Raw genomic sequence first — 13,560 nt, 5'->3', positions numbered from 1 at the left:
ATGATCTTTGCCCCCCCCCCAAAGAAAAAACAGTGGTTTCAAAGAATTATATAATATGAAAGAAGATGGGTTGATAGTGAGAGTAAAGTGGCCAGAGTGCTCCACTCCTAATGCCAGGAGAAACAGATGAAGATCTACGGCATGTTAACTGGATCCAGTCCCCTTTTCTCCACACCCCTCCACCTGCTTCCATGTTAAATTTATGGGAAGAAACAGCCAGGATCATTTGCCCATTCAGAATAGCTGCCATGGAGATGGTACCTAGAAATGAATATCAAGGTTGCCACATAGAAGTTAGGGCCAGCTGAGATTAAATAACATGATTTTCTAGTGGCTGGGTTGGGATCTGAATCACTGGGGAGAACTTCCCAATCAAAGAGATCACAGGACCATCTGAGGCTTGAATATGATGAATGGCAATAGCCAAGTCAAATAACTGGGACCTTGGTTTTCCATTGACTAAAGGGTTATCCAGATTGGTCAGATAATTTCCCAAGAGCTGAAATTACCACAGCTGAGGAAAGTGAGAAAAGTGAAACCCAGGTACTTTAGATATCCCTTTAAGATTGTGTGGCACAATGCACTGGGCAGAAAGAACACTTCCATATTTATGTCTTTCTCATCAACATTGTACAAAGTCCATCACTTTGCTTCCCAGGCCAGTTATGAGGCATAAAAGTAGCTTTCTTATTTTTTCCTTTCACCTTTCTGCAGAGGGTGATAATTACAATTAAAGCTTCTGAGCATGCAGAATCCTGTGCCACAAGACCTGGCCTCACACTCATGCCCTGGTTTCCAGCAGTAATGGCTTTCATCCACTTTTTCTCTAGGGTAGAATATAAGGTGATTCTCATCTCATGGTGAGAATCTTCACAGTTAATTAGGAATCCCCCAAGGCAGACTTCCTGAAAAAGCTCCTTTCTTGACATCTGGCAAGATAGCAACTGCCTTGCTTCTCTGTAGGGTGGGTTTATAAGGTGACATGCTGTCATGATGTGAGGTTTTCATGGTCTTGTGACATAGAGGGTTTGCTGTGCTTTATTTACTGACCTTTTTGCTAATAAGGATTTGATGGTAAATAAATTCGAGGAATTAACATGATCTTTCTGTTTCGTTGAGCTCAGACAATATTTTACAATTCCATTGTAATATTTCTTTGTCTTTGTTATTGTTGGATCTAGAACAGGCACTCTTAACCTAGTGTCTGTGAACTCATTTTAAAAAAAATATTTTGATAGTAGTATTTCAGTATAATTGCTTTTCTTTGCAATATATAGTATTTGTTTAAATGCACTTAAAAACCTGATTCTGAGAATGAGTCCTTTGGTTTCACCAGACTATGAAAAGGGATCATGACAAAAAAAAGGTTAAGAGTCCCTGGTCTAGACCCAAATCCCATGATTTTTGGATATAGATTTGGTAGATATATAGAAATAGATATAGATATTTGACATGCATGAATTGCAAAGTTAGAAATTTATCATATAAGCACATCATTAAATCTTTTAAAGGATTACAATGATATAAAAATGAATTTAAAAATCTTTTGCATTTAAATTTAACTCAGCATATTGGTTACGCTTTTCTTGGGCAAAAAGGCATTGAGATACATTCTCTTGTATTTTGAAGGATACATATATTCAGCTTTATAGCATGCTATGGCAGAGTTTTAATAAAAAACATTCAAATACCTGTGGTGTTAGAGTTTATGTCATTTTCTACCCACAAAGTCTCATGTGGCTGAACCTGAACATCCTTAAAGATTAGGGGAAATTGATCTTATAATAGTGCCTTGCACATAGTCCATGCTTAACAAATATTTGCTAATTTGATTTAATGAGCTGGGTTCTTCTTTGCCTTGGTGAATGTGTAAGTTCATTTTAAAGAGACTGAATGGGAGTAAAACTATAAAAACATGGAAATACAGCTCAGAGGACTTTATGCCTTTCCCTGAAAGCTAATCGAAAAGCCCCCACTCAGTCATAATAATAAAAAGTTTGAGTCAATAATAAGTGAATGTATATGTGGAATTATCTAATAAAATGCTTCCCAGTTGTTATTAGCTCCACCCAGGTCTAAAGAATTAAATGAGAATATATGCAGTTTTCTAGATATCTTTTTCATCCCTTCTTCCACTTCCTTTTGTTTCTTTTTTGACTTGAAGAATTTCCTTCACAACTATATGTGGGAATAAGGAATTGAAAGACTTTCAGTGTTTGAATAGTCAAATCTCAAAGGTCCTTATGTAGTTAATCTTGCTTTAAGTGGGAGAGAGAAAGAGATCATGGAATCCAGGTATTAGATTTGGAAGGGACCTAAAAGCCCATCTAAATGTAACTCTCTCTCTTGGTTGTTCTTAATTGTTCGTATATTTTATTTTACATCACTATATTTCCCAATATACCCTTCATCTCCAAGAAGGCCATATCTTATAACAAAGAAAACAAAGGCTATTTATGAAATCTAATTCAAAACTAGCCAATTCATCAGCCAAGGTCTACTCACACCAGTACCAGCCTCAATAACCAAATATATGAATCCGAGGAAGGGAACAAGTATTGAGTACGTATCTACTACTGTGCCAGGCACTGTGCTAAGTGTTTTACATATATTATCTCATTTGACCAACAAGTCAACAACGAACCAACTCCTGCCATCAAAGAACTTATAATCTGGTCCTTGAACATTGCACAGTCACAACAGTACTCACTCATGTCATTAAGACTTCTTGGATGATTTATCTTTTCAGAGGACTATATTGATGTGAGCAACTCCCAGAAAGTCTATTATGCCTTCTGCAGTTGTTTCACCTGCATGATCCACTCATTGTTTCTTTCTATCACTGTACCTCCTCTTAGCTCACATGTCTTTTGATGGTGGGTACTACTTGTCTCCTCACTTGGTGTCTCCTCTTAGTTACTTAGAGTACACACAACTTCCTACACACTTTTAATCTTAACCAGGTAGGAAGGAATGGGGAATGAGGTAGAGAGGTATGAAGAATGCTTAAATTAGGTGGAAATTTCAACTCCTTTCCAGAGGATTGCTCTAGCCTTCCCCTCACACTTTTTTTTTGTTTTTTCTTATTTTCTGCAATTCTTTTTCTTCCTTTTTACTTACACTCTCCACACCTTTCCCCTTCTCCCCGCTACCACAGAATTTTTCCAGTGGGCAGCAACAAGAGACATGGCTAGGGTTAGCAGGTGGGAATTTCTTAAATATTTTTTAAAAGCTTTATCAAAGCATTTTTTACATTAAAATAATTTCCTAGCCATTGTATGGCAGCCTTTAAAAAATTAATTTCCTTATTGATACTCTCTATAGCAGTTGTTCCAAGCATGCCACATCTTCCCTATCCCCCCTCCCTACATAAAGTTCTCCCCCAGAAACACCTTCTGTAACAAGGCAAAACAGTCCAACAAGAGCAACCAGATCATCTGTCAGGGAATAACATTCATTGTCCTTTCCACCTCAAACCTTGTCCATGATTGTGGTTTCAAAGAATGATATATCCCTTTTTCTTTGGAGTTCAGCTTGATGCACTGGCATTGTATTATATTTATACTCTTTTATAGGTGGTTAACAACCACATACAGCTCTAGTGTTATTCTACCTTCAAACAATAGGGTGGGACATCCTTTGAAATTGAAGTCATATTCTCCAGTTCAATAAACATCACTGGCTCCCAATTACCTCTACAATCTAATATAAAATCCTCTTTGGGGCTTTTAATGTACTCCACAACTTGACCCTTCTTACCTTTCCAGTTTTCTTATACTTGGCTCCACACATTCTATAATCCAGATACCATGCTCTTCTTACTGTTCCTTGAACTTTTCAGTTCAATTCAGTTTAGTCGTTTTTCAGTCAACTCCATATCCAGCCCTGTTTTGGGTTTTCTTGGCAAAGATATTGAAGTGGTTTGAACAGGACACTATTAATCACTTCTACCTCTTGACTTCACTTGCCTCTTTCAAAACTCAGCTCAAATTTCACTGGTTCCCCACCCCACATCTTCAAGGGACTTCTCTCTGAGATCGTTATTCAGTTATATCTGACTCTTTGTGACCCCATGGACCATAGGACACTAGGCCCTTCTATCCTCCACTGTCTCTCCAAATCTGCCCAAGTTCATGTTCATTGCTTCAGTGACACTATCTAACCATCTTATCCTCTACTTTTCTCTTCTCCTTTTTCCTTCAGTCTTTCCCAATGTCAGGGTCTTTTCCAACAAATCCTATCTTTTTATTATGTGGCTAAAGTATTTAAGCTTCAGCTTCAGAATTTAAATTGTCTGAATTAATTTATTTATTTAAATATGGACTGATTTGATCTTCTTGCTGTCCAAAGGATTCTCAAAATCTTCGTTAGCACCACAATTCAAAAGCATCGATTCTGTTGCCATGAGCTTTCCTCATTATCCAACTCTCTCAGGCATACATGACTACTGGAAAAACCATAGCTTTGACCGTACTGTGGTAGAGTCGGCAAGATGACATCTGCCTTTAGTACACCGTCCAGATTTGCCATAGAGTTCCTTCCAGTGAATAATTGGCTTTTAATTTCATGGCTCCTCTGAGATTACCTTCCATTTATATCGTAAATATCTGGTATTCACATAATTATTTGTACATCCTTTTCCTCATTAGAATGTGAGCTCCTTCAGGTCAGGAATCATGTTTTTGTTTTTGGGTTGGGTTTTTTTTTGCAGTCCCAGTTTGTTGATGGATTTATTATCATTCACTGGTCCCTGTGTCACTCTCTCTTTTTTCTCCAAGGAGTTTGAAACCTAGATCACTTCTTTCTCTCAATCTCAACCTCTGTCTTTATATTTGGGACTTCAGTACTGATGTTTCCTTTGAAGAGCCTGGTCTCCCCATTTATCCATACAGAGATTACTACAGTGATTGCCATTCAGTCAGTAGCAAGGGACCAGTGAATTTGGATAACATGACTTTATGGTGGTCACTTTTTTTGTGATGTCATCCAGCAACGTTAAATGGCTTTTAGGAGTAGGCACAGAGAAGGCAAATAATTATGGTGATTCCAGTCTTGCATGCTCTTGCATCATCTGTCTCCTGCCCCTTAAGTATGAGGTTCTTTCCAAGATTCAGTCCTGGACCATCTTTTCTTTCTCTTTGATAGTCTCTTCCTTAATGATTTCCTCTATTTCCATAGATTCAATAATCATCTTAATGATACCACTTCTAACTTTTGTTTATCTAAACTTACTCCATAACTCTGCTCCCTCATTGCTAGCTATATGTTGAATATCTCTGCCTAGAAGATCCATTAAATTTGAAATTGAATTCATTATCTTTTTCCTTAGACTTTCCCTCTTCTAGTCTTTTCTGTTTCTATTGAGTCTACCACTAGCCCAGAATACCCAGGTCACCCAGGATTCTCAGGTTACCCAGAATTCTTAAACTCAGAATCATTCTTGTTTCTTTTTTTTTATATTTAAATGCATTATTGGTGCTTTTTTGTTTCTTAATATTGTAATCAATTTCCAATAACTCTCTCCCCACCATAGGGACTTCTATTGTAACAAATAAGTACAGTCAAGCAAATATGGCATTGGTATCATACTTATAAGAGGAATTTAGTGATGTTTTCTTTCTCAATTTAAAGAATAAGTAACATACCATAGGTATTAATTATTATTTAAAAATTACTACTACTTCTACTACTACTAGTGGTTTATATATTTATACATAAATAAATACTATATAAAGATAGAACGTTAATGTTTGCAAAGAGCTTTACAAATGTTATCTAATTTGATCCTCACAACAACCATGGAAGACAAGTGCAATTATTATTCCCATAATATGGGTATAAGGAAACTGAGGAAGGCAGAGGGCAAGTGAGTTGCTCAGAATCTAACTGACTTGTCACACAGTTATTAAGTATCTGAGGCCAGATTTGAACTCTAAGTCCAGTGCTCCCTTTACTTCAACACTGAACTGTGATAGGGTTCACCTGTAAAACCACTTCGGACCAGTTATGTTGTTTTTCTTCCTTTATAGTAGTTCCTTTACGGATTATTCAATTTCATTTTATGAGGTTGCATCATTTGAGATCCCTGTTGTACTATTAATTGTAAGCATTTTATATTTTTGTGGGTAATCATCCATTTCTTTCTCAATTTTGCTTGCATATAATTATGTATAGTAGGTTCTGATAATTCTTTTTATTTCTCTTATGTTGTGATTTTACCTTGTTCAATTTTTGTTTTGGTAATTTGATTTTCTTCTTTTTTTAATAAGGTTTGTGCAATAGCTTTTCAATTTTATGTAATTGAAGTTGTCTGTTTTATTTTTCTATAATCAAGACCCAAGGGCACCAACTACTGGAATAAGGACACTCTATTCAACAAAATGTGTGGAAAAATTAGAAAGTAGTTTGAAAGAAATTAAGTTTAGATCAATTTCTTATGCTATATGCCATAATATGCCCTAAACAAATATAAATATTTAGGTATGTACACATATATGTATACGTATATGTATATGTGCATCTATATAAAATATGATGAGTTACGTCATTTAAAAAAAAACAAGATGGAAGGCAGTACCATCTATAACTATTGTTTGGACAGAAGAACAGTCCTGGAATCAGGAAGTCTTCATCTCGAGTCCTGTCTCTGATAACTGTATAACCCTGGACAAGTCAGTTCACCTCTCAGTTAGCAAGGAAACCCTTTAAATTGCATAGTAATTGTACATTTGTAGATGGGGTCTGACAGCAAGGACTGTCTTTTCATATTACCAATTTTTGATTGACTTCTTCACTGGAAATTATATATGTTAACAAAATCACATGTCCAGGAGTCCTCATTCGTTCTCCTTTCCTCCTCTCAAATTATGTTCACTTCTGTCCTGTCTTTAGTTAAAAATTCTCCCCTGATTTATGGAAAGACCAGCAGACTAATATATTGCTGGTGGAGCTCTGAATTAGTCCAACCATTCTGCAAAGCAATTTGGAATTCTACTGAGAAAGTTTCTAAAATTTTCATACCATTTAATCCAAACATCCTACTGCTAGGTAATTACCTCGATCTATCAAAGAATATTTGTTAAGTACCTACTATGTGCCACGGCAGCTAGGTGGTGCAGTGGATAGAGTGAGGGTCCTGAAATGAGGAAGACTCATCTTCCTGAGTTCAAATCTGGCCTCAGACACTAACTAGCTGTGTGACTCTGGGCAAGTCACTTAATCTTATTTGCTTTAGTTTCCTTATCTGTAAAAATGAGCTGGAGAAGGAAATGGAAAAGCACTCTTATATTTCTGCCAAGAAAACCCCAAATGATGTCACAAAGAGTTGGACATGACTAAAAAATAAATGAACAGCCTGAACATTGGCCTGTCACTATTCTAGGCACTAGGGATAAAATACAAATAACAAAACAATCTCCAAGTAAATTAATGATAAAAATAAATGTTCCATGTACACTAAAACATTTTGTGATTTAAAAAAGAATTGGAAACAAAATAGTTGTCCATTTATTGGAAAATGCCTAACAAAGCGGGAAATGTAGACACAACAGAATATCAATATGCCATAAGAAATGTTGATTATGATGAATACAAAGAATCATAGGAAGATATATGTACTGATGCAAAGCAAAATAACAAGCACCAAGAAGGAAATATGTGTACTTGCTGATTATAACTATTTAAGTAATAATAGCAATAATCAAAATTGTGTGATATGAAATGATAATGTCCAAATTTTGCCAAAAGAGATGTGTAAGAATATCTCCCTCTCTTGTGGAAAGGTGTTGGACTCATTTAACATTTTGGTTATTTTTGTCAAACTGCTTTTTCCTCCTCTCTTTCATTCTTTGTTATAAGGGATGGCTTTCTGGAAAGTGTGGGAATAAATTCAGAATAAAAAGTGACATAAAAATGTCAAAATTTGAGAATTCTCCCCCAATTTTAAAATAAATTATGATACTTGACTATAATAGAATATTACTACACTATGACAAACAATAAAAATGAAGAATTGAGAAAGCCATGGAAAGGAAGTGTTAAAAGGAAAATTCTTTGTTTGGGCTTTCACCCCGATTAAGGAGGCAAAACTCAGGACAAAGCTATATGAACAGATGCTTGTGAAGCAACCAAAACCAAGAAAACTATATATGGTTCCAACAATATAATGGGAAAAAAAGAACAATATAATGAAACTGAATACTCAGTAAGCAATTACAATGATCAAGCTTGGCCTAAGGAAGAGAGGAAAAAATATTTGTTTTTCCCTTCTTTGTGGAAGTACAGTACTATGAGTATGAGATACTGCACATGTCATCAGTCTCATATAGTGATAATTATTTTTTAGCATTCATTTAAAAAAAAAGTTTTGAGTTCCCAATTTTCTCCTTCCCTCCCTCATTTACCCACTCCCTGAGATATTAGGCAGTTTGATATAAGTTATACATATGCAATCATGCAAAACATATTACCATATTAGTCATGTTGTGAAAGAAGACACAAACCCAAGGGGCAAAATATGCAAAAAAATGAAGTGAAAAAATAGTATATTTCAATTTGTATTCAGACTCTCTCAGTTCTTTCTCTGAAGGTGGATAGCATTTTTCAACATGAATCATTTGGAATTGTCTTAGGTCATATTATTGATGAGAATAGCTGAGTCATTCATAGTTAATCATTGTACAATATTGTTATTGCTGTGTACAATGTTCTCCTGGTTCCGCTCACTTCACTTTATATCAGTTCATGTAAGTCTTTCCAGGTTCTTCTGAAATTATCCTGCTCATCATTTCTTATAGCACAGTAGTACTGCATTACAATCGTACCATAACTTGTTCACCCATTCTCCAAATGGTGGTGTAGACCTCTCCCCCAAGACCTGAAAAAGGCCTAAAACCTGGATTAGCCAGTCAGGAGAGGCATTGTGGCCCCCTCTGAGCTTAATCTACCATTATGCTTTGCAATTTTTTGTCATTACAGACATGCCTTGCTCTCTGAGTGAACTCAAAATGCCCCTTCTTGTGTCAATACTGCAAGGCCAGATGAAGCTGACCAGAGTATTCTTCTGTTAATGACTACCAAGGAGAAGGAGCCTTGACAAGACACTATCTTGAAAAATGGGACTTTTCTTATTTTAATATTTTATAGACATATATTATGTTATGGTATACTAATGGCAAAGAAAACACAGATATCCTGGATTGTGTTTTTAATTGACACTTTATCTTGTGGTGTTTGCCACCCATTCAATTAAGAAAATTCCTTTCTCATACTATGCTTAAACATATGTGAAGATCATAAATTTGGGTTTTGCAGAAATCCAGGGTTGGGATTGTTCTAAAACACATTTAAGCCTTCTCATTCTTTTTATTAGAGAGTCAGAACTTACATTTTGACTCCATGTACACATATCTGCTAGCTTTAAGGGAATAAAACAACATGAATTTATATATCACCTAGCTTGTTTGCCTCTTTTAACTAAACTTTCAGGTCAACAGTTGGCATCCAATTTCCAATTCTTTGCCTCTACAAAAAGCTATTTTATATATATATATATATAAAATATACATATGTATATTTATAAATAACTCTCTCTCTCTCTCTCTTTCTCTCTCTCTCTCTCTCCTTCTCTTTCTGTCTCTCTATCTCTGTTTCTCTCTCTTCCCTCTCTGTCTTTCTTTTCTTATCTCTTTGGGATACAGACCTAGTAGTGATATTGATGGATCAAAGGGTATGCACAGTTTTATGTGGCAAATTTTAATAACATTTTTCCCCTTTTTTACTTTTTGTTACAAGGGGTTGTTCTTTCAGAGGGGGAAGGAGAGAGAGGAATATGTTTGGAAATAAAGCAACAAAAGACATTGATAGTTTAAAAAAAATTAATTCCCCCCCCAGTTAATTATTCAAAGTATTTCGTTCTCTCCTACTCTATTTTTGAAAATTATGTGGCATAAATTTAGGTTCATGTATCCATTTGGATCTTATTGTGGCACATGATGTAAGAAGTTGACCTAAACTTAAATTCTTTTAAGTTTCTTTCCATTTTTCCCTGAAGTTTTGTCAAATATAGAGTCCTTATCTCAATAGTGGGTGTCCTTGCATTTATCAAATACAAGTTGTTAGTTTGCTTCCATAGTAGTCAGTCCCAATAATCAACATTTCATTTGTTTTGAACTGGTTTCAAATAATTTGGATGGTTGCTGTCTTATAGAACTGTTTGAGACTGGCTATTTCTAGACCCCTTTTTTCTTCCATTTTTTTCCCACTGTATCATTTGAGAATCTTGACCTTTTCTTCAGTAGAAGGTCTACTTATTTGATATGTAACCCTTGGCTCAGTCAATTGCATGGGACTTTGTTCTCACTGGTTGGGAACCTGTGGAGTTGGTGGTATGGGAGAGAAAAGAAATCTAGGATCTGAGAGAAACTATTATTTTCTATTATATTAATTATCCATTATTAATTAGGATCCAGGCTTTTTATTTCCTCATTCAAGGACCAGGACTTTAGGTCAGTCAGCCAGTTTCTGAAGGGCATGGCTAATAGAAGAGATTACCCTAATCCACTTGGTAGGAGTTCCTTTATCTTGGGCAGGACTTCACCCAACTAAGAGACCTTATTTTTTTTTGAAGTACAAACAGAATATGTGGATTGTTGCCCTGAGGGAATAGGCCCATGTCCATGCACACTTCTGAGTGGGATAAGTGAAGACCTCTCATAAAAAAAAGACTAAATAAGTGGGATAGCAAACCTCTCATGGAATTTAAATCTCAGTTTTTCTGCTCTCTTTTTCCTGTAAGACAGGTTAGTAACCATGGGAAGACAAGTTAGGGACGTGAGATCCCCTGGGAATAAGAATAGGACACAGGATGCTTACGTCTGCATAATTACCTAAGGGTGAGGGGCCCAAGAAAGAAAAAATAAAAGCTGGAAAGCCAGGTATAAATTTTGTTTCTTAAACCTGGTTAGAAGGCCCACTAAGATGTCAGAATGGTGGAGACATCCACCACAGACATCCGTCACAGCATGGTGGGAAAGACAGTTTGTCACAGATGTGAGAATTATTGGGAGACAAGGTGACAAACCAACTGGTTTCCTCTTGTCAAGTTAACCAAACTCTTTGTTCTTTGTCATTTTCATTGGGGGAGACTTATCGCATTCCAGATTGTACCCTCAAGGCTTGTGATTCTGAGCTGAGAAGAAGGGGGTTGGGAGTGGGAATCAGGATTAGGGCCTATAAAAAACCTGTGTTTTCTGTATTTGGCACGCTCTAACACTGAGAGAACTTGAGAGACCTTTCAGTGTGAGTGGCCCTTTCCCATGGAATCATAATAAAATTATTTTCTACTTTCTACCTTGAGAGGCCTCTGATTTTAATTCGTCAACTGTCCCACATGCTTCCATTGGAGTTTAGGGTGACCAGCTTATGAAGAAAAAAATCCATCAGAGTGGTCTGGGTGGAGATGGATTCTTCTGTCCAGATTGCTGGAGGTAGTCAAATATTACGATCAAGCCCAGTTCTTAGCAGGAGATTTGAAGACTTTTTAGCCCATCTCCTCATTAATTGTTCATCAATCAGAGTTGATTTTCACCTGTCGGGGCACTCCCTTTTTCAAAGATGTTTAAAGCATTCAGCGTCTCCATGGTTTTGTCTTTGGTTGCTGACAGAAACCACTGACCATACATTTATTGATTATTAGTTAGCCTAATTAATAAATTGATTATTAGTTACCCAGAAATTCTGTCGCTAAGGATTTTCCATTTGTCACAGCTCTTTTGGTCTTCTAATGTCGTTGTGCCATTTCATCCTCTCTTGAGGGATCTGGAGGGAGAGAACTTTGGAAAAAAGCCTACATGTAGAGCATCTGGCCATTTTCATCATGTTCCTATGCTGTCTTACTACACTAGAGACTTTGGAGGATTTCCCCTTAGGTGAGATCTGGATCTCTCTTATTGCACTATTTTATTCCCAAAGAGAGATTACAGTCAATGTAGGTTGCTCGGTATTATATTGTATTGTATTGTATCATATTATATACATATGCATATGTAGGTATACACACACACGCACACACATATATATATATATATATATACATATATATATATATATGTATATATTTTGCACACATATTCACAATAAACATTCTCCTATGTATACCTTCTCTGATTGCAGTTTTGTAATTGACTTGGATAAATAGGTTTATTTGCTAGTTTCTATGTGTGTTCATTGTAGAACTGGCATTTGGTGGGAAGGGAGTCAAACCTTGGATATATAGTTTGGGGCTCTCATTTCCAATTAAAGTATAGTGATCTAGAATTTAACTTAAACCTCCAAATTACTTCCTTAGTAAAATGAAGCAAACAATGATTTGAGTGACCCAGAATCACACAGCTAATAAATGTCTGAGGCTGGATATATGCTCAGTTCTTCCTGACTCCAGACCCAGTGCTCTATCCTCTGCACCACCTAGCTGCTATAATCTAGACAGACCCATGTGGGAACCTACAAAATAACCTACAAAAGCCGAAAACAAAAAGTCACCCTGACAACATACCCTTACATATACATAAGCTTTATCTCTCATATAAATTTTCCAATAAGATACAAACTCCAAAACAAAAGCCTTTTCCTGTTGATTAGCTTCACAAAAATGCTATATTAATTCTCCAATTGGTGAACATGTGGCTATAGGCCTTCCCACATTTGTTACATTTAAAACGTATCTTTTTAACATTAATTCTATGATGTTGATTCAGTTTTAAGTTGCCAAGAAATGACAGAAGCCATTTTATTCTTTTCTTTATATGGCCACTGGCTAAATTGATCCTTGCAATAGTGGGCTCTTAATAAGTGTTTGTTGAATTTCAAGTTGAGGACCATCTCCATTTTTTTTCCTTCCAATAAAGAATATTCATTGACACTGAAAAACAGCCAGAAAGGTGCATCCATTATCTGGCCAAACCAGACTTTGCACAGCCCTGCCTCACTCAAATGCAATTCACTTGCAAGTCATGACATCACCTTCCTGATGTCTTCATGGTCCTCTTCGACAAGGAAGGATAAACAACAACAACAACAAACCAGAAGTCAATGGGAAGTACCAGTAGTCTTCCCAAGTTATTTCCTGATGTCATTGTTAATTCTGCTAGGAGCCCTCAGTTACTGATCTGCCTTATTGGGTGGCAAATTCTTGGGGCTTTTTCTGTTAATTCCAATTGTGTTTAGCAGACTAAGTTGGTAATGTAGCCCATTGTAAGGGCACCAATTGTAAAAGTTTGGGGAAATCAGATAAGACATTAATTAAATCTTCATAGCAGATAAAGTAAGTTTAATGCCCCTGAGAATGAATCTTTGCTCTGCTTAAAGGCCGTTATACTATTTAAATATTCAAAAGGCACATCTTTCAAGAGAGCACTTCCTAAGTATTTGCAAAGAATTAAGGATGTCATCATTTTATTGACTAAGATTCCTTCATTAAAAAACAATGAAGTTCAGGTGCCTCTGACTTAACTGATGTGATGAAACATTTTCTATCTCTAATTAAGCCCTATTTTCTTTTGT

Source organism: Trichosurus vulpecula, chromosome 2, assembly GCF_011100635.1.
Source record: "Trichosurus vulpecula isolate mTriVul1 chromosome 2, mTriVul1.pri, whole genome shotgun sequence".
NCBI classification, from domain to species: domain Eukaryota; kingdom Metazoa; phylum Chordata; class Mammalia; order Diprotodontia; family Phalangeridae; genus Trichosurus; species Trichosurus vulpecula.
Note: the sequence above shows the minus strand (reverse complement) of the source record.